The sequence below is a fragment of the Bubalus kerabau genome, chromosome 11, assembly GCF_029407905.1.
Source record: "Bubalus kerabau isolate K-KA32 ecotype Philippines breed swamp buffalo chromosome 11, PCC_UOA_SB_1v2, whole genome shotgun sequence".
Classification (NCBI taxonomy): domain Eukaryota; kingdom Metazoa; phylum Chordata; class Mammalia; order Artiodactyla; family Bovidae; genus Bubalus; species Bubalus kerabau.
In genome coordinates this window covers 26993642-27021514 of record NC_073634.1, presented here as the reverse complement: position 1 = coordinate 27021514, position 27873 = coordinate 26993642, and the positions used below count along the sequence as shown (strand labels likewise).

Sequence of the window (27873 nt, the reverse complement as noted above, 5' to 3'; positions counted from 1 at the left end):
GTTGGTAAAAATTAACGTTTTGTGGAAATTTCTCTAATAAAAGTCTGTCAAAGTTCATTGATAATTTCCTGTAGTATAATCTATTAATGCAATTTATTCTAAATCCTTATTGTCTTCCCTTGCCTGAAGCATTTGATAATCTCCTCCTTGAAACATTTTCCTCTTTTTGATTCTATAGTATTTTTCTTGATTCTCCTCTTATCTATCTGAAGATCTCTGTATGTCTTCATTACTTATCTTTCTTCCTGTGGTTCTAGAAATAAGACTTTACCACTTGATCTTTCAATGGCTTTCTTATTGCTAACCAATTTCAACACCAAAAACTCCTATGATTTCAATGATCTCTTTCATGTGGAAATAACTCAAATGACTCTCTCTAGTCCTGACTTTGTACTTCTACCTGCCTTCTGGGATATCTGTCTGAATGGCGTTTGACACTTTGAATTCAATATTGTCATTAGAAACTTCTTGTCTTTCCATCTGTGTGTGTCCTTCTGGACTTCCCTATTTCTAATGGCAGCACCATTTTCTAGGTCATTCTGACTCAAACTTATGAGTCATATTTGAATCCTCCCTTCTTCTATCATCCAATCAATAAATGCTAAATCATAGACTATTTCATCATCACATGTTTCCCATAACCATCCACTTACTTTTCCAACACTATCATTCTTCATTCCAGCCCAACCACTTCAAAATAATAGTCTACTCTCCTTTGTTCTACTTCCTTTATCTTCTTATTTGTCACCAAGTTTTCCAGATCAGAGCTCATAGAACTTTCTAGTTACCCTCAATGTCTAAATCAGTCACAAATTTACTCTGATATACAAGAATTTTCACAGTATGTTTCTATCTTAGCTTTTGGGGGTGACCTTCTAAAAGTTAAGGTTCATGGAAACGCCTGTCAAAACAAGCAACTTGATATTACTTGTACACATCCAGTTTTTCTAGAGAAGTGGAAAAACTTATCTTACTTATCTTTTATCTGCCGCTTTTCTTTTTCTTTCTGGTCTATTCTCCTGGCTTCAATTTAGGTTCAAGTGCTGCATGTGCCCTTAAAGTTCAGTCTCAACCGAAAGATTCCTTCTAAGAACTTTGTTCAGTAGTACTTGGTTTTCATCTCTCTAATGCATAGATTTGCTATGTGTTCCAGTGACTTATAAAATTATTCCTTTATTGAGACTACTGTTTTTTTGGGGATGGGGAGTAAGTAGATATTACTTGTAATTCCTATAGCATCTAGCTCAGAACTTTGTATATAGTAAATTTATAATATTAATAAATTAATAAAATTAATAATTTTAGAACTTGAACTCAGGAGGCAGACTGACTCTCTGGCACTATAAAAGTTAATTATAATTATTTTTGTTATTAAATCTTCATTAAGTGCTGACAGAATATGGTTACATTTGAAAAAGTCTTATCTTATTTCCTACCTTGTTTATAAAGTAATTATAAATGAGAACAAGCACATTTAACATAGTGATAATTGAGAAATGGTTTATCTTCTTATTTACAATGGACATTCATTATAATCCTTTTTGTTGGGAGTTGGGGGTAAGATCCATTCTTTGCACTGTTAATTTCTGTCTTGGGTGTTTAAAATTAGCCTATGCAGTAAAGAAATTTCTTGATGTAAATTGTTTCTGCATCTTGCAAAAGATCATTAAAGTAGCTGAATCTCCTTAGAAGATAAATATAAAAAGAAATAATGTACTTTTACTATGACTTGCTCAACAGTTCAACTTACGTTAGTTATTCTTTCTGAATAGTTACCTTCTACATAACTGCCTTGTTTCATGGTGAACTTAGTTATGCAAAAATAGGTCAGTAGGGAGAGTGTGGGCTGATCTACTATCAATTTCAGTTTTTAAGATACAGACATTAACTTCTAGTGTTTGTTATAAATAGTAATTAAATGATACAATTTTTAGAAATGTTAATATCTCAGAGTCATCATACTACATTAACACAGTTGGGAAATAATGGTATTGATGTCAGAAAAAGAAGTGCATGTGCACTTAAAAATTTGTTGAGATGGTAGATCTCATGCTAAGTGTTTTTACCATAGAAACAAACAGACAAAAAGATCAGAGCAAAATAAAAATCCTAAAGGGATGTAGCTAAAATTTTAGAGGTGATGGATATGTTTATTACCATGGTGATATGAGTGTATGCATATGTCCAAGCTCATTAAATTGTTTATATTAAATACATGTAGCTTTTTGTATATCAATTATAACTCAATAAAGTTTTAAAGCAAAACAAAACAAAGACGTCTTTAATAGAATCTGAAACATATTCAGGATATAGTAACAGTTTCCAGGAATCCTGAGAAGTGAGTGGAGGAAAAATCAGTATGATGGCCTAAAATGAGAACAGGCTTTGGAATAACATTTTGTACATATCCAATTAAACTGTGCGCAGCACAGAAAAAGATAAAAGTTTCCCAACTCATTTTATGCTAGCATAACCTTGACTGCAAAACCTTCCAAGCCAGAATAAAAAGAAAAACAGAGATCATTCTCATATGTGTATTGTTGCAAAAATTGTTAATAAAATGTTGGCATGTTAAATTGAACACCAAAAAAAAGGATTAAAAAATCATTATACTCCTATGTGTTTTATTAAATTTGAACTTTTTTGGAATAAATATAAAGTTTGTCAGTTTCCCACTGGGTTTCTTGCTATTAAACTTTCAAAATATTTTTGCGGTTAACTGTCAAAAATAAAGGTCTCGCTTTTGTTTTTAATTCCTTCGGTCCCCTTGTGTTTGGCAATTACTACAAAAAAATGAAAATGACATTGAAATTTATTCCTTAGGTCTCTAAATAACACCTAAATTTTGTATGCAAATGTCTTCTTAACATAGTGAGTTTTAAAACTTTTTTAAATGCAGAGGTTTTGCCTGTTCTTTAAAAATCCTCAAAACAAATATGCAAATTAATTAAAATTGGGATGGTAGGTGGTTAGATGTTTATATATTTAAAATAACTTGTGTTTACCTCATTTTATGAAAACAATCCATCTGAGGTATTTTTGCTTGTTCAAGTTGTACAAGAGACAAAACCAGTATAAAAATCACTTGTATGGGTATAAAACATTAAGTATAGGTAATAATTCAGCCTTTATTAGTGACTAACCTTGTTTCTATAATGTAGTTATTTAGCCACCTAGAGTCTTTAATTTCTTATCTATAAATGAAAGATGAGGACTGGATGGTCTTTTTGGTTCCAAATCCTAATGTTTTTAAAACCCCAAACCAAAATTATTCTGTGAGTAGGATCCATAGATGGCAGTACCATATAATAAACACAATAGAAGAAAAATGATGTTTTATGAACCTGTTCAGATTAGGGAAAACACATAATTAAAACTCATCTGTTTTGGGGTTTCAAATAGAAAAGAGAAAGCAAAAGCAAAATGGCCATCATCACTTAATTTCTAGCTACATAAGGTAAAGATGGGAGAAGAACTAACGTTTTCTTTTTCTATATAAACAATGTATTGAAGAATAAACGATTAGGAGATTTCTAAAGGACTTAGAGACTCCAACTCTGTTAGAAAACTGGATTTTGACAAAGGCACTGGAAATAATGTACCTACTGAAAGTAAAGTAGAAACCCCAGAAAACAAAACCTTAAACTGAAATGACATTAAACTGTGCAGTGAAAACTTATCAGGATGATTTATAGGTAAAAATATGTACCTGGCCTAGTAAAAAAAAATCTGCACTGTAGGATATTTTGAAATTGACATTCTTTTATTTTTAGATGGCATAAAGTATCTTAACCTAGGGCTTCCCTGGTGGCTCAGTGCTGAAGAATCTGCCTGCCAATGCAGGAGACTTGGATTCAATCCTTGGGTTGGGAAGATCCCCTGAAGAAAGAAATGACATTCCACTCCGGTATTCTTGCCTAGGAAATTCCATGGAAAGAGGAGCCTGGCAGGTTACAGTCCATGGAGTCGCAAAAGAGTTGGACATGACTTAAGACTAAACAACAAAAAAAACCCTTAAGTTTAAATTTTTTTTTTTTTTTTTTTTTTTTTACTACTCTTGGAGGACAGCACAGTGACTGGCTTTGAAAGTGTGTCAAGGGATTGTTTGATAGCATTTTACATATCCATGTTAGTGTGGGTGGTTTTAGGAACTTTGAGGACAAATGTTATCTATGAAGACTGAGATTTCCAAATAAAGTCACAATTCAACCCATGCTTTTTATTACCAATATAATCACCCAATTCTTATGGATTTGGAATTAACAAATTAAATTTTCATTAAGGAAAAATTCCTTGAAAACTATATTTGAATGTGCTATTAATATCTTACAGTGCATTTAAAATCAGGACATATACAATATATAAGACCAGGAAAGAGTTTTTTCCTTTCAGAATGCTTTATAAAGAACTTTCTCACATTATAAATTATTATTACCATGATGAAACTGGACAAATAGCCAAGAAGCTGTTACTCATAGAGTATGAATTGTTCAACCCTAATATTTAATACTACCAGCCAGGGAAAGTGACTAATGTTCTTCACTATAATATGCATTCAGAGGCTGCACAAGGAGGAACTTCATTCAACTTTACTAAAACATCAGTGATGTTATAATGTAAGAAAATGAAATACATCTCAACAGCAAAAGAGATAAGTACCTATTATCCCTGCAATTCATATTCCTAACAATTATAATATGGGTGTCGGGGGCTAAAATGTCTGTAATTCATACATTCAACAGTCATTCTTTAACACCGTCTGTTCCTAGATGTCAGAGCAAATGTGGAAATTTTATGTGGGGGTAATGCATTGCCCTCTGATTGTCTGCAGTCTCATTGTCAGGTAGACGTGTATAGCTTGAAATAGATACAAGGGCAGAGGACATAGTGGGACATCAGAGTGGAGTTGGGGAGTTTCCTGGAGGTGAGTTATAGGCATCACATGCAATGTCAGGGGAAAACGAGAACTAGGAGTCTAGAGGGACGGCAGTGGGAGAGGCAGTGTTTCTCACTGAAAACAGGGTAACCTTCATGGCTCCTTCCCTAACAATGAGCTTGTAGTGGACACCTTAACAGGCTTTATCTGTCCTAAGCCTACCTCTTCTGGTCTTCCCATTCTCTGTTGCTGGTCATTGCTTAGGGGTCTGGTTCTTGCTCTCTGTCAGCTACACTGGGTGTTTGTTTCTTAGGTTTCACTCATACCTACAAGCTTTCTTCCAGTCCCCACTACTCAGCATTCTCCACCCAAGACAGTCAGGGGGTCAGGGGCCAAGCTCGTGTGTGTGTGGCTGTGTAAAACTAAAAACGTTTGCTTAATTAAGAAAGCAGCACTAAAATTAATCAGGGTTTTGAGGTGAATTTGAGAGAACAATTTGATCTTACACGGACAAGAAAATACATCTGAATTTGGTATGATAGAAAATACCTACTGAAAGATACTGAGCAGAAAAGTGATGTAACGAATGTCATTTTCTCCCAATGTCTGTTATTTGGAAGCGGCACACTGGATAGGAAACTTGTCATCTGGATTAGACTAGTAGCTCCTTGAAGGCAGGGTTCTTCAATTTGCTCTCAGGGGGTCTCCTAGGAGGCCCGAGTTCCTAATCACTCAGTAAATACTGGCTGATGGAGAGAGGTAGTTCTTAAATTGTCTACTTAGAAATAATTTTGTCTCTTATGAAATTGTATGAACCTTTCCATTTTTGTTTCCAGTCTTTCTCTGAAAGGGCAAAACAGACACAAAATTAAAGACAGCTTATGCACTGCTTTTTATTTTTTCTGTATATCCTATTAACTTTTAAAAATAGTTAAGACATATACTCCTCTTTGAGATAGGCCTGTGCTGTATGACTGTGATTAAATTTGTCTTCATTCATCAAGAGTTTTTCATTTTCCATTTATTTCTTACATTTTAATCCAGTTCTGACTAGGGAAGAGAGCCTTGAATGAACCTGAGATTACCTAATTCAAATCAGGCATATAAACTGTCTTGATTTTCAAAAATAAAAATACAATAGATGTAGTACCATAATCAGGAGCAGAAGGTAACAAAAGTTCACATTAAAAATTTTGCAAATGATTCTGATGGGCTTTTTTGTATTATAGAATGCTTGCTACCTGAAAATATAAATAGTGACATGTTTTGATGTTAGTATAGTGTTTTATACTTTCAGCATTTCGCTTCACTTTAAGTCACTAATATGACCTTAGGAGAACCTGTCTCTTGTTAATTGACAACTATTACAGAGGCATAGTCCACTTAATTTTCCTCTGTATTATTAGTTTTTATTAGGTTTGATGTTTGAACACCACTATACAAGTTCAAATATTACCAAAAAATTAGGTAGAATAGCAGTATTTAAAAATTATTTCAACTTTACCTCTGAAGACCTAGTTTTTGTTACCATGTCTGCTGCTGCTGCTGCTGCTGCTAAGTCGCTTCAGTTGTGTCCAACTCTGTGCGACCCCAGAGACGGCAGCCCACCAGGCTCCTCCGTCCAGGGATTTTCCAGGCAAGAACACTGGAGTGGGGTGCCATTTCCTTCTCCATGTATATACTGATACAAAAGTAACGGTGGAGACTTTCCCCGTGTTTTTCCAAATTCAGATGATTAGTAAAGTGGCTTGTCTTAAAGACACTTAGTTGATGCAAATGGTTATGATCTAGGAATATTTAAAGTTCTAAACTGTAATCATGGATAAAGGAGAGTAAATAATCTCTTTTGAATTTAGATATCCTTGTCTCATTCATTCACTGCCGATGGTGACTGCAGCCATGAAATTAAAAGACGCTTATTCCTTGGAAGAAAAGTTATGACCAACCTAGATAGCATATTGAAAAGCAGAGACATTACTTTGCCAACAAAGGTCCGTCTAGTCAAGGCTATGGTTTTTCCTGTGGTCATGTATGGATGTGAGAGTTGGACTGTGAAGAAAGCTGAGCACCAAAGAATTGATGCTTTTGAACTGTGGTGTTGGAGAAGACTCTTGAGAGTCCCTTGGACTGCAAGGAGATCCAACCAGTCCATTCTGGAGGAGATCAGCCCTGGGATATCTTTGGAAGGAATGATGCTGAAGCTGAAACTCCAGTACTTTGGCTACCTCATGCGAAGAGTTGACTCATTGGAAAAGACTCTGATGCTGGGAGGGATTGGGGGCAGGAGGAGAAGGGGACGACAGAGGATGAGATGGCTGGATGGCATCACTGACTCGATGGACGTGAGTCTGGGTGAACTCCGGGAGTTGGTGATGGACAGGGAGGCCTGGAGTGCTGCAGTTCATGGGGTTGCAGAGTCAGACACGACTGAGCGACTGAACTGAACTGACTGAATTGTCTCATTCATTCTTTGTTTTCTCCCCTATTGACCCCAGAGGCTTAGCACAATGGCTGAATATCAAAGGTGCCAGAAAGATTTAGTAGATAAATGTTAAATGTTAAAGTCACCATCACTTTTCTTAGGTCACTGATTATTGCTGTCCTTTTATTTTTTAAAGACTTAAAAAAAAAAAACACAGCAGTTTTTGGTTTAGAACAAAATTGAGAGGTGGGTACAGAGATTTCTCATATGTCCCCTGCCCCAACCCATGCATTCTCCCCCACCCCTGCTTTTTCAACGTCATTCACCCCAGAGTAGTACATTTTTACCAAAGATAAACCTACAGTGACCACAGTTTACCTTAGGGTTCAATTTTGGTATTGTATGTTCTATGAGTTTGGAGAAATGTATAATGACATATTCATGATAATAATTAACAGAGTATATTCACTTCCTAAAAGTCCTCTGTGCTCTGCCTATTGATCTCTTCCTCAACGTCTTCTTCCTCAGCTGCTCCTGGAAACTGCTGATCTTTTTATTGTTTTCATAATTTTACCTTTTCAGCATGTGACACTGTTGGATTCATGCATATATGGCTTTTTCAGATTGACTTGTTTCACTTAATAATATGCATTTCAAGTTCCTCCACGTCTTTGCATGGATTAAAAGTGCCTTTCTTTTGAGAGCTGACTAATACTCCACTTGTGGATATACCAGAATTTATTCATCCATTCACTGAAGGACAACTTGGTTGCTTCAAATACTGATGCAGTTTTCAGAATAAAACCCAACATGTTCTATAGCATAAGAAAAGAATGTCAGGGATGTAAAGTACCTCTTCATCTTTTGTCTAGCTTCCAAATTAGTGATTTCATTCATTGTATTATAGGATTTTACAGTGGGATTGAAGGGGAAGCTAGAGGTGGTGGCAGAGCTGTGATGAGTTTAGATCTCATTTATTTTGAATCTATTATTTTAGTTGAGGACGATTGATTTTGATCAGTGTCAAAAATACAAAGCATCTGCCAGTGCAGACCCATGTAATCTTACTAGCCAGTTTTTAGAGTGGATTCACCTTTCTAGTCCTGACAGCTTTGACACAGCAGTGCATAGGAAGGCTGTTCAGGACCCTGGATGTCCAGGCAGATTTGGAGGAGGATAGGATTCATATCATGGAGAGAAAGAGAGAAAAGAATGAAGCAAGGGGAGATTGAGCACATGGGATGTCAAACACTTTTTCCCACATGACCTATCTTTGTATTTACTGTATATAACTTGTCCTTTATATTGAATTCTATGGATTTTGTCCACTTCCAGCTACTGTCCATTTCTCTGGACATGGAAAATTTTTCCATGCCTTTTATCTTTTACCACTCTTGAATTGAGTTCAAACAGGCTTTTCTCTCTCACCAGTCTAATGAAATACATCAGTGGCCTTTATGTTGTCAAAATCAAAGGTCACCTCTCAGTTCATATCTCCCTTGACTTATCAGCATCATTTGACACAGGTGATTATGTCTTCATTTTTGGAACATTTTTTAGATTTGATCTCCAGGAATAGACTCTTTCCTAATTTTCCTCCTATTTTACAGGCTTCTGTCTTTTATTCTCCTTTATTAAATTCCTCATATATTCATCTCAAACCTCCTAAAACTGGAGGACCCCAGAGTTCAGTTTTCAAACTGCCCTGTTCTAACTGTACTCACTACCATGATGATTTTCCCCATCTATGGTTTTAAATATAATCTATAGCTGACTATGCTTAAATGTATATTTCTACTGCACACCTTTCCTCTCAACCCTGGACTCAGACAGCTTACTATGTAACAAACATCACTACTTGGATGTCTGATTAGCCACTTCAAACTTAATAAGTTTAAAATAGATACATGATTTTTCTTCCCAACTGAGACAGTCAATTCCTAGGCAGGTTGATAAGAAGTCTGGGGTCCCTGAGATGGAAAAAGGGGTCTGGGGCTCTCAAGGAGGAGTTAGGGGTCTGGAATTCTCAAGAAGAAAAGGACAAGCAACTTTCTTTTTCCTCTACGTTTCTCAGTCTTAGTCACATAAAACATTTGTTTTCTTTAAGCCTGGAACTGATGATTACACAACACACAGCTCAGTTTAAACTCTGTACTAAGGATTATATAACAACCATGTATCCCGCTTGAGGACAGTTTTGCCTTCCTGAAAACCTTCTGACTAATCCTGATATTTTAGAATGTATATTATGGGAGTGGGTCTGGTAAAATCTTTCTATTGTTAAGTTCTAATCCTGTTATCTTAAAATGTAAACTGTGGGAGTGGGTCTGGTAAAATGTTTACAATCTTGAGACATTCTTTTGATGTATTGTAATAACCAATTAAAAATTATGTAACTCCCTTGCTAACATTAGTGATGGGGGCACTCTCCATCCCCTTTCTGATGTCTATGTCAGAAGCTTACTCTGTCCCTTTTCATACTTTAATAAAACTCTGCTACACAAAAGCTCTTGAGTTATCAAGCCTGGTCCCTGGTCTGGAAGCTAAATCTTCTTTGGAGATCATGAATCTGACATGGTAAGCTATCATAACCCTATTAGTGCCTAGTATTCTGCATCTTGATAAGTGGAAAATTCATTCTCCCACTTTCCCTGAACAAAAACTTTGGGGTCATTTTTTACTCCTTTCTTTTTCGCATACACCCACATCCAATGAGTCAGCAAACTCTGCCAGAACACTTCTTTCAGATAAATACAAATGACCTCTTCTATTATCACTCTGGTTCAGGCACCATTCTCTTTTGCCTGAATAACTTCAAGTCTCTTTATCAATTTTTCTGTTTTCACCTTTGACCCTACCACATACTCTCTACATAGCATTCATGGAGCTCCTAATGCCGAAACCTCAACCTCTGTGAATGGGTGCCAAAATGAATTTTGGAGACCATTTCGGGTCAAGTAGAAAAAGGTAGCTTTATTGTCTTGTCAGATGAAGGGGGACACAGTGGAACCCTGCCCTAAAACACTGTATGTCCCAACCCAGGAGTGTTTGATGAAGAGTTTTACAGCAATAGTTGAAGGGTGAGGTTGCTGATAAGATTAGTGTATGTGCAGGGGCTATACTCCTTTAATCTGGTTTTAGGTAATCTGATGAATGTCTGTGGTTCCTTTAATCTGGCCTTGGGTGGTCTTCTTGAAGAGCTTCTCTGCTTCCTTTGATCTGGAATGAAGAATGATGACATCTTCCATTCCACTGGAGGTTTTAGCTGTATAGAAATGCTGTTACATGTGTCCCTTGAGGCAGAACCAGGATCCTCCTCCAAGGTTGCTCTGTTGCCTCCTGGCTGTTCTTCCAGTTTCTTTGCCTTCCCTCCCTTCCCTGATTAGCAATTTTTTGAGTCTGCCCTTTGGGACTCACGGAAGTCCTGGGGGTTGGAGTCTGTTCCCTGTGAAAAAGGAACAGGGGACTGCTTTCCTTCCACCTCAGAACCTTTAAACTTTGCACCTTAAGTTCCCTCTCTTAGGATTCTCTTTCCTCATGTACGTGCCTGATTTGCTCCAATACTTCATCCAGGTATCTTCCCCAACACAGAATAGCAGTTTTCCATCACTCTATCCTCTTGCTCTGGTATCAACCAATACCTTCTTTTCCCACCGGACTTATTTATTTATTTCTTCATTGTTTCTCTCTATTAGGAAACAAATGCTATAAGGGTAGAGACCTTGTCTCTTTCCTTTAGAGTTATACACATGGTACTGGAACCATACCTGGCATCTAATAATATTAGTTTATTAATATTTAATAAGTATTAAATGAATAAATGTTAAGAGGTTGAGGACAGAGATGTGTGGACAATAACACAGTGGAAATAAACAGCACATTGTAAGTGGCTTTTATGGAATATAAAATTACTCTGATAAAAGTTAGAAAGCTATAAATATCACTACCTGAGAAATAAGGACTCAGAAGAAAAATGGTTATTGTCAACCTCCATTGGCTCCCTACTTTCTTACCTATTCATGACTTCTTTTTTGACCTCCTTCTCTACTTGGGCTTTCTCTGCCTTTTTTCCTTAGAGGTACACCCAGAGGAAAAAATTAAAAATAAAATCTTACTTTCTAAGTTACTCTTAATATAATTTATTCCATCTGACATGTTTCATTGCCCTATTAACTTTGGCAAATATCCTTTCTTACTTGAATGTAACCACAAAGCAAGCCTATAACCAGTTAATTTAAAAACGTTTATTTAAATATTTATTACTTTCTTGGATTCAGAAAATACCAGAATGGTGCACAATTACATAAGCCATAGCCATATAACATAAATATAAGAGTAAGAAAAAACAAAGAGAAAAGTAAGTTAAAGTAATTAAATAGAATCATGATTAAGACTTTGTTATTACAAAAGCATGCCATAGAGTGGGGTCATTTAACTACAGCCAGGAGGTTAAACCCAGCTCAATGCCTGTTTTTGTAAATAAAGTTTTATTGGAACACAGTCACACTCATTCCTTTGTTCCTTGTCTTTGCTCATTTCACGTTACAGCTGTGACAGAGTCAGTATGGCCTTTAGAGGTGGGAATATTTACCATCTGGCCCTTTATAAAACATTTGCTGATTCCTGCCATACAGTCCCATATACTCATGAAGGATGGGCCCCAAACTTGGTTCTAACCTTTCTAGTTGCTAATGCAGAGATCCAACTTTCTCCACTCATGAGCACCTCAGTTTCTATAGAACAAAATAAATTTCAGCTTTCTAGGTCAAATACAATTATTTCTGGTGCTGAAAACCAAAAGGATCTGTCTGTGAAGGATCCTTATCAGTAGAACCTTGACTAATGTAACAGTGTCCTTTGTAAGATGCTCACACTAAACATGATAAAGGACACATTCCAGTTGCTTAAAATATCCCTTCATATAGGCTGATATTTTCACACCAAAGTTCAGTTCTCTCTTTGTGGGAAATTCTGTGAGGAACCATGGCATATGATCTCTTGCCTAAGCATCTCCGTTCAAATTTTATGGCCATTCATTTTGATGATTTTTTATTTTTTCATATCTGGTGTCTTATTATCATGTCACACACTCAACATTTCTCTAATCTTGGGCAAGTTAACTTTTCTTGGATTCATTTTGGAAAGAGTGGAAAAAATATTAGGTTAGTGCAAACCAAACTTCCAGTGGTCTAGAGGCATTAAAGCGTATGCCATATTTGTGGATTGTTAAAAATTTGAGTATATATGGTAATAAATGGCCTGAGGTAGGGTTGGTGCAAAGTAATTTAGGGTCAGATTGTAAAAGATCTTGTTAAATACTTTGGGCTTTATCCAGTTGGCAAAGGGGTCCCCACTAATATTTTCAAAGTCATTTTTGACTGTATGTCTTTTAGCTAAATACTGAACAAAGTAAAGTCATTTAAAAAACAAAGAACAAGGCCATTGTGCTTTGTCTCACCCAAAGCAACTCCAAACAGGTGTTCCTACCTACTATGGAATGATATGAGTCTAAAGAATTGCTTCTAGTAGGTTCTTCCGCTTTCCACTGCCCCTGGCTTTTTAATACTACCTCCTTAGGGTTCATGACTGTCTTTTTCCAAGGTCAAGGCTTTTCTGAATCCTCCCAGTACCCCCTTTCCTGCAGTGTTTTGAACATAAACACATGCTCTGTCTGTCAAGTACAGTGTAAAAATGACTTTGCTGGAAGGCGTGTAGATTTCTGGGCATAAGCTGCACATGGAGCAAGCACTATGAGCAGATGGCCTCATTACTAGATCCAGCCTGAGCCAGACAAAAACAGTGCTGGGGCTTTTACAGGATGAGACAGTTATGGCTTTCTGATCTTCAGCTCTGTGCTTTGGTTTCAGGTCTGCAGTTAGGTTCAGTTGAAAACAATTCTCTTTGGAACTTCCATTTTATATTCTCCCCTTGTTTAGCATTGTGTGTGTATATATATATAATCTCTCCTCTAGCTGCTGTCTGTATGCCTGGATAATTTTACATACTGGTGTTTTTTACTCTGGTCTGCTCCAGTTCCCTTAAGGTCTATCACTATTCTTCAGTCTCACTGAGTCTGCCTGCCTCTTGGTTTTTCAGTTTTCTTAAGCATCTTTTGTATCACTCTCCCTGGATTGCACTCCAATCATGTGAGCATTTCTCAGTCTAACTTTCAGTTGCCTGTCAATCTGTTTTAAAATAAGTATGCCAACATTTCTCCTTTTCTACAGAAAAAGCATGGTTATAAGACAGTTTGCAGTAAAGTCAGGGCAAGGTGAGGGGTACGAGTATTCTTACCCATTAATATTTAAGCATGTGATGGCGAAAGATAAGGGAAACAATTGAGAGACAAATGAAGCCTGAATGCATAATTTATACTCCTTCAAACTCTCTTTCTCAAATTTAGGCAGCTTGGCAGGCTCTCTTGCTTATCTCAGTAGAAAAGAAGCAAATACTCTGGTCTTCCTTTCTTGATTCCTTTTAGTGTAAATAGGAAAGAGTAGTTTTCCAGTTTCCTTCTTTCACTTGAGTATTATACTTATTATTGTTTTCTCAGATATAGCTTAAGCTTATTGAAGGTAGGGGTCATGCATTTACTATGCTGTATCTCCTGCTGCACCAACATTTAGCTATGAAAATCTCTTGCTTTTGTTTAATTCTGTGTTGATTTTATCCTCAGGTTCTTGGTGGGGATAAGCTGGTTTCCAGTTGGCTCTGCTCTTAACAGCTTTCCAAGCTCAAATTCAATAGAAAAGATAGCATTTCCCTAAGTTGTTGTTTAGCAATGAAATTAAAAGATGCTTACCCCTTGGAAGGAAAGTTATGACCCATCTAGACAGCATATTAAAAAGCAGAGACATTACTTTGCCAACAAAGGTCCGTCTAGTCAAGGCTATGGTTTTTCCACTGGTCATGTATGGATGTGAGAGTTGGACTATAAAGAAAGCTGAGCACCAAAGAATTGATGCTTTTGAACTGTGGTGTTGGAGAAGACTCTTGAGAGTCCCTTGGACTGCAAGCAGATCCAACCAGTCCATCCTAAAGGAGATCAGTCTTGGGTGTTCATTGGAGGGACTGATTTTGAAGCTGAAACTCCAATACTTTGGCCACCTGATGTGAAGAGCTTGACTTATTTGAAAAGACCCTGATGCTGGGAAAGATTGAGGGCAGGAGGAGAAGGGGACGACAGAAAATGAGATGTTTGGATAGCATTACCGGGTGGACTGCAGGAGTTGGTGATGGACAGGGAGGCCTGGTGTGCTGCCGTTCATGGGGTCTCAGAGTCGGACAAGACTGAGTGACTGAACTGAACTGAACTGTGTCTGACTCTTTTGCAACCCCCTGGACTATAGCCCACCAGGCTCCTCTGTTCATGGGAATTCCCAGGCAAGAATACTGAATTGGGTTGCTATTTCTTTCTCCTTCCTGACCCAGGGATTGAACCCTTGTCTCCTGCATTAGCAGGTGGGTTCTTTGCCATTGAACCATCAGGGAAGCCCCATCACCCTAAGCAGTGCAAACAAAATATCTGGACTATCATTTGTTTTAATTGAATCATGTATATCCTTGAAGGGTTATCATGTCCAGAGTGATGAAATAACCCAGTTGGTGGCAGGAACAGTGCAGGAGCTGGACAAAGAATCACCTCCACTTGAAGCACAGGCTTGATTGGAAGAGAGATGATCCTCAAAGGAAAATTGAGTATTCCCAAAAGATGGGGAAATGGGTGATGGTTATCTAACACAATAAATGTTCACTAGAGTGTTCTTATTAAGAAAATTATAAGGGTAGTACTATGCTATTGTAGCTTCCATGAACTTTAAGTAACAAACACTGAATGATTCTTTGAAAGCCTGAAGTTTCCCGAAAATGGCTCAGGGCAGGCTTTGATGAGAATTTGAAAGCCATCCGAGGCAAAGTGAAAGCTATAAGATGTTGCTAAAAAAAGATATTCCCCTGAGGATCAGAGGAGACCTCCTATTGCTTATAAAATAAGGTACAAAGCCTTAGCTTGATACATAAGATCTTTTACAATCTGACCCCAATTTACTTTTATTTCATCTCCTGCCAATTTCTACTGTATTCTGTATAATCCGGCCAAACATACTTTCTTATCAGTCTCTAAACAACACGTCACACTGTTTTTTGACTCAGTGACTTTCTCCCCACCTCTTTCCCTGGGTTGGGAAGATCCCCTGGAGAAGAAAATGGCAACACAGTCCGGTATCCTTGCCTGGAAAATCTCATGGACAGAGGAGCCTGGTGGGCTGTAGTCCATGGGGTTGCAAAGAGTCAGGCACAACTGAGCGACTAACACTTAAAGAAAAAATAAAGAAAAATGCTCAACTCAATGACTTATTGTTTTTTGAAACTGATATGTTTCTATTGTTCATGAATGAAGCTCAAATATTATTTCTTGTATAAAGGTCTCAGAGAGAGTTTAGTCACCTCTGACTTGAATACTTGTGTGGGTGGTATCACTATTAAGCTTAAAAGGGATTATAGAGGACTTCCCTGGCAGTCCAGTGCTTAAGAATCCATGCTTTCAGTGCAGGGAGCACAGGTTCAAGCCCTGGTCAGGGAAGTTCTGTGTGCTGCATGGCACAGCAAAAAAAAAAAAAAGGACTATAGAAGAAAGAACAAGTTTGACTAGCAGAAAGAGGATGAGGATAATGAATTCCATCTTGAGTAGGTAAGACTGAGGTAACTGTATAGGACTGATTTGCTGGTATTTAGAAGCACTGGATCTAGGTATTCAGCTGAGTGGCCTGATATGAAGATACCGACCTGGGTGTTGCCACATTGAAGTGGTGAATGAGATTTCATAGTGAGAAGATTATCCAGGGTGGAAGCTTGGAGAACACAACATTTAAGAGGAGGCTGAGGCACTGAGTAGTCAGTGATGGAGATGAGGGAGAAGGAGCAGAGAGGTATGAGGAGACGATGGGGGTAATCTCAGTAGGTGAACAGTGACCAAGGAGATAGAATTGGAGAAGGGAGTGAAGAGTATTCAGTGGTAGAGGCAGCTCAAGGATGATAAAGACCAACAAGAGACCGAAGCCTTTGAAGTCATAGGTGATGAGTTTGAGAGAGTTTGAAAGGACTTTGAAGCCTCTAGAGGGGACTGTAAGAAGGAGTACCCCTTTTGGGTATTAATGATGCCGAAAGGCAAGTCTCATGAGTACCTTGTGATGGGAACCAAAAATACAGATTTTTTTCCAGCATGAATAAAAGAATCGGAGTTACAACCTTAACTCTTTTTCCTGTAGGGGGGGATGGAGATTCATCACAGCATCATAATGGATTTCTTTCTAGAACATTTCCTTTGAAGAGAGCATTGTTTTTTGTGAACATAATAATAGAAAAATGTAACTTCTTAAAAATCACATCGGTAACTCTTTGGGAATAAAGCTGACCAAATATATTGTTACAACCTATCACATAGCACACAAAATGAAGTCTACTGATCTGGAAAGAAAGGAGAAGTTATTGATATCTTGTTCCCTCTAAACAAATATCAGTCTTTAGTCAGTCTATCCTCAGGACCTTTATTTTTCAAGTGAAAAAAGCTTATTTTGTAGTTACTAAATCACTCAGTGGTTGTTCCCTGGTGAGAAAACAGTAGTAAACATATAAGGGAAAATATGCTAGAATATGTGGGCTTCTTTGATATTCAGTATTGACATATTAAATCTCCAGATTCATCCTGTGTTAGTGAGAGGCTGTGTGGTTGTGGGATTATGTTTGGTTGTCAGAAAAGATCTCAAAGACGTTATGGGTTCATTTTGTTATTATTTCTGGGTTCCCTCCTCTAATCCAGTAGGTCTGGAAATTCAATTAATAACTTACTCAAGGAAATTTAAGCTTTGAGAAAAGGGACATAAAGGACCTATTTCAGATCTGTGAAACTGATTTTTAGCCAAAGCAGTTATTGATGTTAAGATACGTCTCTTTCCAAACCACTATGTGGGAAATTAAAACAAAAATTAGAGGGCTTCCTGATGAGTATTCTAAGAAGAATATCTAAATAATCCTGTCTACTGATCCGTATGCCTTGATCTAGCCAGTGAAGCAGACATATGGCCCATTTCCCCCTGTTAACTTTGGTTCTTAGGGCTCTTGAAGTCTCTGATAAATGCCATGGAGTCTGTCTCTATGCAAAAGCTTTTTCAAACACTTCAGTGATTCCAAAGAGTCCCAGGAACTGAGATTTACAATCTCAAATCAAAAGATCACAAGTTAGGGATGCATAGTCTAGAGACTTCTTTATCAATGCTGAAGCATGTATTTTCCATTCCTGCACCAGCATTTAGATTTATCAGCCCTTGTTTGCTTCAGGCCACGAAATTCTAGCACCTCCTGACTCATTTCCTAACTGACTCAAGCAAGGACGTTGGTTGTAGGTATCTTCCTCAGCTAGGATGTAAAAACACCTTGAATTCTGCCTCTTGGGTAGAATCAGCAGAAATTCCTCCCACTATGTTTTGTTATGCTTGTGATTCTGAGACAAAAAAAAAAAAGGCAAAGAAACAAAATATTTGGAGTTAATGTCAGACTCTTGGAAATGTAAATTAAAAGTTAGTATGCTGCTTTTGTGATGTGACATAATTTCTCCAAATTGTAATTCTCTTTCAAACTTGATCCTATACTCTGTTTTGAAGTGCAGGCAGTTGAAAAAATAGCATGTCAAGAATATTTTACTCTAACTGTGGGAGAGGATAGTGAGCCTCTTATTCAGCCCTACTGTGGATTAGATTTGTTTGTTTATATCATACTGATGCAGGACAGATTGAGGCAAAACAGCATTTTGATCATCCGTGAATTCTAAATCTTTGCTGATTTCATTTTATGTTTTTTTAATTGTTTTATTACTTTATATTGGAGTATAGTTTATTCATAGCATTGTGTTAGTTTAAGGTGTATAGCAAAGTGATTTAGTTACAATATATATCTATTCATTTTTGGATTCTTCTTGCACATAGCTTATTAAAAATATTGAGTATAGTTCCTTGTGTTATACAGTATTTGCGGATTACCTCGCTTTGCCTTGCTAGCAAGGTAATGTTCAAAATCCTTCAAGCTAGGCGTCAACAATATTTGAACTGAGAACTTCCAGATACAGGCTAGATTTAGAAGGGCAGAGGAAGCAGAGATCAAATTGCCAACATACGTTGGATCAAAGGAAAAGCAAGAGAATTCCAGAAAAACATCTACTTCTGCTTCATTGACTACACTAAAACCTTTGACTGTGTGGATCACAACAAACTGTGGACAGTTCTAAAAGAGATGGGAATACCAGAGCACCTTACCTGCCTCCTGAGAAATCAATATGCAGGTCAAGAAGCAACAGTTAGAACCAGACATGGAACAACAGACCGGTTCCAAATTGGGAAAGGGGTATGTCAAAGCTGTATATTGTCACCCTGTTTATTTAACTTATATGCAGAGTATATCATATGAAATGCCAGGCTGGATGAATCACCAACTGAAATCAAGATTGCTGGGAGAAATATCAACAACCTCAGACAGGCAGATGATACCACTCTAATGGTAGAGAGTGAAGAGGAACTAAAGAGCCTTTTGATGAGGGTGAAAGAGGAGAGTGAAAAAACTGGCTTAAAACTCAACATTCAGAAAACAAAGATCATGGAATCCAGTCCCATCTCTTCATGGCAAATAGATGGAGCAAAAGCAGAAACAGTGACAGATTTAATTTTCTTGGGCTACAAAATCACTTCAGACAGTGACTGCAGCCATGAAATTAAAAGACCCTTGCTCCCTGGAAGAAATGCTATGACAAACCTGCTGCTGCTAAGTCGCTTCAGTTGTGTCCGACTCTGTGGGACTCCATAGACGGCAGCCCACCAGGCTCACCCGTCCCTGGGATTCTCCAGGCAAGGACACTGCAGTGGGTTGCCATTTCCTTCTCCAATGCATGAAAGTGAAAAGTGAAAGTGAAGTCGCTCAGTTGTGTCCGACTCTTAGTGACCCCATGGACTGCAGCCTACCAGGCTCCTCCATCCATGGAATTTTCCAGGCAAGAGTACTGGAGTGGGGTGCCATTGCCTTCTCCATATGACAAACCTAGAGAGCGTATTAAAGAACAGAGACATCGCTTTGCTGACAAAGTCTGCCTTGTCAAAGCTATGGTTTTTCCAATAGTCATAGACAGGTAGGAGAGTTGGACCATAAGGAAGAACTGATGCTTTGGAACTCTGGTGCTGGAGAAGACTCTTGAGAGTCTTTTCCAATCATCTCATTTTATGAACTAAAAGACATAAAACTAAATGTTTCTTAAAAAACATCGAATTTTATTACATCCATTCTCCCCCAAATTCTCTCCCATCCAGGCTTCTACATAACATTGAGCAGAGTTCCCTGTGCTATACAGTAGGCCCTTGTTGGTTATCCATTTTAAATAGAGCAGTGTATACCTATCCACCCCAAACTCACTAACTCTCCCTTCCCATTCTTCTCCTCCCCTTGCCCCAGCAACCATTAAAAAAAAAACAAAAAAATCAAAACATAGAATTTTAGAACTGGAAATGGTCCATGGAAAATCATCTGTTTGTTTTTTATTTTTCAGTTGAAAAACTTGAGGCCCAGAGATATAAATTCATCCAGGGCTAGTAACCCTGATAGTAGCAGACTTACAATGAGAGTTCTGGTCTTTAAGGCATCTCCTTCTAGATTTTGATTAATAACATCCTAAAGAACAGAACTGACTAAAAGTTCCACACCTTATAAATCAGCATGGAGCTTGCCCAGAGGGTGGAATAGCTTGTGAATTCAACTACCATCTAGATTCCAAGAGACAGAGAGGAGTAAATGAAAACAGAACTTTAATGTTTTGCAGCTTATAAAAGAACCTCTTGTGGTAAGTGATCATCTTGATTATACTGCTCTCTGATGTGGATACAATTTGTCTTGAGGTCCTTGTAAATAAATTATATAATTTCCAGAAAATGTGAACTTTGGCTCTGTATTCTAAGGAGAAGCGGCAGATAAATGCACCCACTTGATATAAAGGATGAGAGTAGTCACCATACAACCCAAGAAAAATAAACTAGTTCTGTGTATTCACAGTAAAAAGTGTCTCACTTAAGTTTTTTTTTTTTTTTTGGTGTGATATTAGGATTGTTTTCTTTATTTCATACGAATTTGAGAAGAAAGCTCATGGATGATGACTTAAAATATTATGTGAGGGGTTATTTATCTTAGAAAAGGGAATGTGAAAATTCTAAAGAAAATAGAACATTGTCATTTATCCTCAAGAAAAACAGATTTTATCTGGAAGGCATATTATCCATCTTTCTCACTATGTCTCTTATAAGAGGGACTGCTATTAAGTCCGTTAAAGCATTCTGGGGCTCAGAAAAGAAAAATAACTAAAGGGACTAAGGCTAAAACAATGCTAGTCTCCTGCCATACCACAGGGAGAAGCCATAGAGTAGTTCCTGACATGCTTATTTTCCTTAATTAGGACAAACCCCACCCTCAAATGCTCTCACATGAAAAGCCAACATATGCTCCAGGGGATCAACCACAACTTCAGACTTTCCAATTAACTTCCCTTTTTCTTACCTCCTATCACTGATAGTCTTTGAGGTATGTTTCAATTAACATAAAGTTGATAATCAAAAAATCTCTAAACTTCTCAGCTTCTAAAATATTATACACATTATCCAAAACAATTCCTATGAACAAATCAATACATATAAATTATTATTATCCATTACCCCCCCCCCCCAAAAATACCCTTAAGAGACACCAGGCAACATGGTGGCATGAACTTGGGACTTTGGGTCTCTCTGTGTCACAGTTCCCTCAAGTATAAAATAGGAAAATATGGTGACTTACTTCATATAGGGTTGTTACATTTCCATGAGGTAAATTGTGAATGCATTTAGAATAGGACATATAGGAGGGACTATACATTTTAGATAATTTGTGGTTGTTATTGCTATTATTATTACATTATTATTTGTATTATTTATTAAGCCTGCATTATGTTTAATGAGACATAAGCACATTATATCCTTGTTCTATATTTCCTCATTCAGTCTCCACAACAACCATGAACTAAATTTACAGGTCAGATCAGATCAGATCAGTTGCTCAGTTGTGTCTGACTCTTTGCGACCCCATGAATCGCAGCACGCCAGGCCTCCCTGTCCATCACCAACTCCCGGAGTTCACTCAGACTCACGTCCATCGAGTCAGTGGTGCCATCCAGCCATCTCATCCTCTGTCGTCCCCTTCTCCTCTTGCCCCCAATCCCTCCCACCATCAGAGTCTTTTCCAATGAGTCAACTCTTCGCACAAGATGGCCAAAGTACTGGAGTTTCAGCTTTAGCATCATTCCTTCCAAAGAAATCCCAGGGCTGATCTCCTTCAGAATGGACTGGTTGGATCTCCTTGCAGTCCAAGGGACTCTCAAGAGTCTTCTCCAACACCACAGTTCAAAAGCATCAATTCTTCGGCGCTCAACCTTCTTCACAGTCCAACTCTCACATCCATACATGACCACAGGAAAAACCATAGCCTTGACTAGACGGACCTTTGTTGGCAAAGTAATGTATCTGCTTTTGAATATGCTATCTAGGTTGGTCATAACTTTCCTTCCAAGGAGTAAGCGTCTTTTAATTTCATGGCTGCAATCACCATCTGTAGTGATTTTGGAGCCCAGAAAAATAAAGTCTGACACTGTTTCCACTGTTTCCCCATCTACTTCCCATGAAGTGATGGGACCGGATGCCATGAACTTCGTTTTCTGAATGTTGAGCTTTATGCCAACTTCTTCATTCTCCACTTTCACTTTCATCAAGAGGCTTTTTAGTTCCTCTTCACTTTCTGCCATAAGGGTGGTGTCATCTGCATATCTGAGGTTATTGATATTTCTCCCGGCAATCTTGATTCCAGCTTGTGTTTCTTCTAGTCCAGCATTTCTCATAATGTACTCTGCATAGAAGTTAAATAATCAGGGTGACAAATACAGCCTTGATGAACTCCTTTTCCTATTTGGAACCAGTCTGTTGTTCCATGTCCAGTTCTAACTGTTGCTTCCTGACCTGCATACAAATTTCTCAAGAGGCAGATCAGGTGGTCTGATATTCCCATCTCTTGAAGAATTTTCCACAGTTTATTGTGATCCACACAGTCAAAGGCCTTGGCATAGTCAATAAAGCAGAAACAGATGTTTTTCTGGAACTCTCTTGCTTTTTCCATGATCCAGCGGATGTTGGCAATTTGATCTCTGGTTCCTCTGCCTTTTCTAAAACCAGAAAGATCACGGTTCACATATTGCTGAAGCCTGGCTTGGAGAATTTTGAGCATTACTTTACTAGCGTGTGAGATGAGTGCAATTGTGTGGTAGTCTGAGCATTCTTTGGCATTGCCTTTCTTTGGGATTGGAATGAAAAGTGACCTTTTCCAGTTCTGTGGCCACTGCTGAGTTTTCCAAATTTGCTGGCATATAGAGTGCAGCACTTTCACAGCATCATCTTTCAGGATTTGGAATAGCTCAACTGGAATTCCATCACCTCCACTAGCTTTGTTCATAGTGATGCTTTCTAAGGCCCACTTGATTTCACATTCCAGGATGTCTGGCTGTAGGTCAGTGATCACACCATCGTGATTATCTGGGTCGTGAAGATCTTTTTTGTACAGTTCTTCTGTGTATTCTCACCATCTCTTCTTAATATCTTCTGCTTCTGTTAGGTCCATACCATTTCTGTCCTTTATCGAGCCCATCTTTGCATGAAATGTTCCCTTGGTATCTCTGATTTTCTTGAAGAGATCTCTAGTCTTTCCCATTCTGTTGTTTTCCCCTATTTCTTTGCATTGATTGCTGAAGAAGGCTTTCTTATCTCTGCTTGCTATTCTTTGGAACTCTGCATTCAGATGTTTATATCTTTCCTTTTCTCCTTTGCTTTTCACTTCTCTTCTTTTCACAGCTATTTGTAAGGCCTCCCCAGACAGCCATTTTGCTTTTTTGCATTTCTTTTCCATGGGAATGGTCTTGATCCCTGTCTGCTGTACAATGTCACGAATCTCATTCCATAGTTCAGCGAACTGAAATGGACTGGAATGGGTGAATTTAACTCAGATGACCATTATATCTACTACTGCAGGCAGGAATCCCTCAGAAGAAATGGAGTGGCCACCATGGTCAACAAAGTAGTCTGAAATGCAGTGCTTGGATGCAATCTCAAAAACGACAGAATGATCTCTGTTTGTTTGGAAGGCGAACCATTCAATATCACAGTAATCCAGGTCTATGCCCTAACCAATAATACTGAAGAAGCTGAAGTTGAACAGTTCTATGAAGACCTACAAGACCTTTTAGAACTAACACCCAAAAAAGATGTCCTATTCATTATAGGGGACTGGAATGCAAAAGTAGGAAGTCAAGAAACACCTGGAGTAACAGGCAAATTTGGCCTTGGAATATGGAATGAAGCAGGGCAAAGACTAATAGAGTTTTGCCAAGAAAATGTACTGTTCATAACAAACACCCTCTTCCAACAACACAAGAGAAGACTCTATACATGGACATCACCAGATGGTCAACACCAAAATCAGATTGATTATATTCTTTGCAGCCAAAGATGGAGAAGCCCTATACAGTCAGCAAAAACAAGACCAGGAGCTGACTGTGGCTCAGACCATGAACTCCTTATTGCCAAATTCAGACTGAAATTGAAGAAAGTAGGGAAAACCACTAGACCATTCAGGTATGACCTAAATCAAATCCCTTATGATTATACAGTGGAAGTAAGAAGTTATCATTAATTCCATTTTACTATGGATGAGACCACAGTTGAGAGAGCTTAGGAAACCCAACTAAGCCCACAGAGTGAGAAGCAGAGGTGTAGTTCCAAAATAAGTCTATCCGACCTCAAAATCCATGCTTTGAACCACTGCACTAAATTTATATCTAGCTGATCTTTTTATATTTGTGAAATTTTTCCTAAATCATGATCATCTTGCAAGACCATAGGATTGAGCAAAAAAATAGTCTTGCAATTCTGTTATGGACTAAGGTCTGGCTGTATATTTTTGAAATTAAATGTTACATTTATTGTTTTTTTATTTTTACATAAGCAATAAATACCTTTTGTTGAAAAATTAGAAGTTTCTTCTAATAAAGAGTAAAAATACTATCATCTCTACCGAGAGATAACTATTCTTATCTCCTTGCTTGTATATTCTTTCACTATTCATGTTTTGAATTTCATCTAGCTCAATGATTTATTCTTCATTGGTTGTAAAGTCTTTGCAATTTATTAACAGCATTTCTGTAGAATACATAAGGGTAAAGACTATTTTCTTTTCTTCTATGAGTAAGATATTTTCTTTCTATTAAATCTTTGAGTGGCACAAAGCCTAGACTGTGGTTTACCAGTGGGGTTAACCCAATATTTTTAATGACCAAAAAGGTAAAATAAGGACACAAAAATAAAATATAATACAGTAGAAACACTGTAGGAAGAAAGAAAATCAATGGTGGTTGGGAGTTCTTCACTTCTTTGGCTTAGCTCTCAATGTTATTCCATTTTAATAAGCAGGTGGTAATGGACATAATCTATGTTTTTTTTTCCAGCCCAAGTCTCCATCCTGAGTTCTTTGTGAAATGTGGATTTTTTTTTTTTTTAACCAAAAGAAAAATAATGATACTGAAAAGACTTCCCTAACCTCAAGACATTTACAATTCATCCCTTTGCCAGTGAATTTAAAGAAGGTGGTAACAGGAAAAGATCAGTTTGTGTTGCCTCAAATTTTAGGACTCATGGAAAGACTGCATGAATTGCAGATGATTCTACTCATAGACTTTAAAGACATTTTATGGACTGTGACCAGGCATCTAATACCACTTCTGTTGGGAAAACAACAACAAAAACCAAAACAGAAGTTAAATCAAATTACCTATAGGTGGACTAGAGATATTACTTTCCCTTTTTATCTACTGTTTTACTTCACTTTTGAACTTCATAAATTTTTCAATAAATCATTGCCACTGTTATTCTTCATTGTGGGGTAACTATAATGAAATAAAAAAATCTAGGCTACAGTTAAAAAATGACAGAAGTGGAGGCCACAAAGGAAATAGACTTTTTAAGATAAAATATAGAACAATATCTAAGAACAATAATTTCTTGGTGGCAATTTTAATATTCCAGTTTAATCTAGAGCTATTTTTCATGGGGTCAGAATAAAGAGGCCACATTTAATGCCTGAATGCGACTCAGTTTATTTTAAAAATTTATATTAAACATTTTGAAGTCTGTTAGTTTTGTGTTTTTTAAAAATCTGTTCATTTGAAAGGAAACCCAATAGTTTCAGAAAACTGTTAAGTAACCTTTAGTCACTTAAATCACAGATAATTGAATGCTTTTCTTTTTTAGGCTCTTTAGTTTTTGCTCACGCCACAATTTTTATACTTTTAGATGCATTTGCTGTTACGACAAGGAGTAACTTTTGCAGGAGATTTGACGTTGATCGTTATGAATAGTTATCTAAACCACTGTTTCTAAACTCTAGTTTAATTGCTCTGCACTGAGGCATAGCCAGCAGAGATAAATGAAATAGTCATTCAGCCTGATACAGACCAATCCTCTTCACTGTGTTATGTAGAGAGTTTTGACTTTAGATACTCATAAGTCTGAGTTTACAATCTCAGCATCAAAGCCCTTTCAAGTCACTGTGCCTCCTTAACATGCCCCAAAGTACACTTTTCTAGTTTTAGCAGTATTTATTAGAGATTAAAAAAATAATTTGTGTTTTATATTCCAGGCCTCAGGTAGGGTCGAAAAATACATTTGCCATTTAAGTCATTTGAAGAACAAATGCTAACCACATTTGATGAACATACAAGACCTCAAATCTACTTTCATATTTTCGCAGCCTTACTTGTCTGGCAAAATGTAGCTGAGTTCTATTGTTTTGAGGGCTGTTCTGCCTCTGAGATCCTATGATTCAATGCTCATGCACAAAAGGTGCCTGTCCTGTATGTGTCAGGGCATCAGCAAAGCCTGAAGCAAGAGAGGAAATCCTCTCACAGCGTATCAGTCATTGGCATGCTTTGCTGTTATTGTTGTCAGTTTTAAAAATGGTTCTCCAGAAACAGACCTGCAAACTGGGACATGGAGCAAAAGGGATGGAAAGCAGAGTAAGTGACAGTTGAGAAAGGCTTTATTTTTTCTTCTCTGCCAAGGAAGAGTTATAGCCCATGCCTGTTGGAATGGTGTGAACATGGGATTCCTGCCCATTTGCAATTCACATTTTAAGCAGAGTACCTGAAATTCCTATACACACTGATAATGAGGTTCTGATTGTCCACAATTATCAAATGTGCCACAAGCTATCACAAACATCCAATGGACTGCAGTTTAAAATCCTTCCCTTATCCAACCGCTTATACCCCTGTTTCAGAGGATTCAGAGAGGCTGAGACGTTATAGTGGTGTCACATGTAATTCTGGTGACATCCTCAGATATTGAGATTTTTCTCTGCCTTTGGATATGCTTGTGTATATCCCAGGTGATTCAGTGATAAAGTATCTGCCTACCAATGTAGGAGACACAAGAGATGCAAGTTTGATCCCTGGATCAGGAAGCTCCCCTGGAGTAGGAAATAGCAACCCACTCCAATATTCTTGCCTGGAAAATCCCATGGACAGAGGAGCCTGTTGGGTTACAGTCCATGGGGTCGCAAAGAATCAGACACGACTGAGCAAATAAGAACACAGAAGACATATAACTATTAACATTTGGCCATCAAGTATGTGGCTATTAACTTTAGAAGTATGAAATTGGGACATTTTGACATTCGATCAGAAAAGGAGTATCCTGGGAAGTCTGCCATACCCTGGTTGTGATTTTAGTTCCTTCACATAATCTAGAGCTTTCCTGATAGCTCCATTGGTAAAGAATCCACCTGCAATGCAGGAAACCCTGGTTTGATTCCTGGGTCAGGAAGATCCCCTGGAGAAGGGATAGGCTACCCACTCCAGTATTCTTAGGCTTCCCTTGTGGCTCAGCTGGTAAAGAAAACACCTGCAATGTGGGAGACCTGAGTTCGATCCCTGGGTTGGGAAGATCCCCTGGAGAAGGGAAAGGCTGCCCACTCCAGTATTCTGGCCTGGAGAATTTCATGGACTGTATAGTCCATGGGGTCTCAAAGAGTCAAGACCTACTGAGCGACTTCCTCTTTCACATAAACTAATCTCTCTGAACAATGAACAATGAGTACAATGAGTCCTGCCCTATCACTATTTACTGGACATTTGTCCTATTTATGTTTGTCTATCATCTTTTTATTAGTCTTTGTATATTTAGAAAAATCCCTAAGTTATGAGGATAGTCTTAACTATTCTACAAGTCAGAACTAAAATCCTCAGCACCTCCCTTGTACATAGGATATACCTGGGCTTCACCAGTCAAATGCACGAGGCAGATCTATGCTTCAGTTATGAACAATGGGAAGAAAGAGTTTTGTGTTCAGTTCTACTTAGCTGGTGGGGAGGCACATGAAGCATTAATGTTGGAGGGAAATAAACACGACTTATTAAAAGTGT

General features: G+C 37.8%; 1 long non-coding RNA gene across 1 annotated transcript in view; it reads left to right on the top strand.

Moving 5' to 3' along the window:
- Positions 1-24877, top strand: part of LOC129622965 (uncharacterized) — a 58988-nt gene extending 34111 nt beyond the window's left edge. The window contains exon 3 of the long non-coding RNA XR_008700212.1: positions 23429-24877. This is a non-coding gene — a long non-coding RNA (uncharacterized LOC129622965). The remainder of the gene's footprint in view (positions 1-23428) is intronic.
- The last annotated feature ends 2996 nt before the right edge of the window (positions 24878-27873 follow it).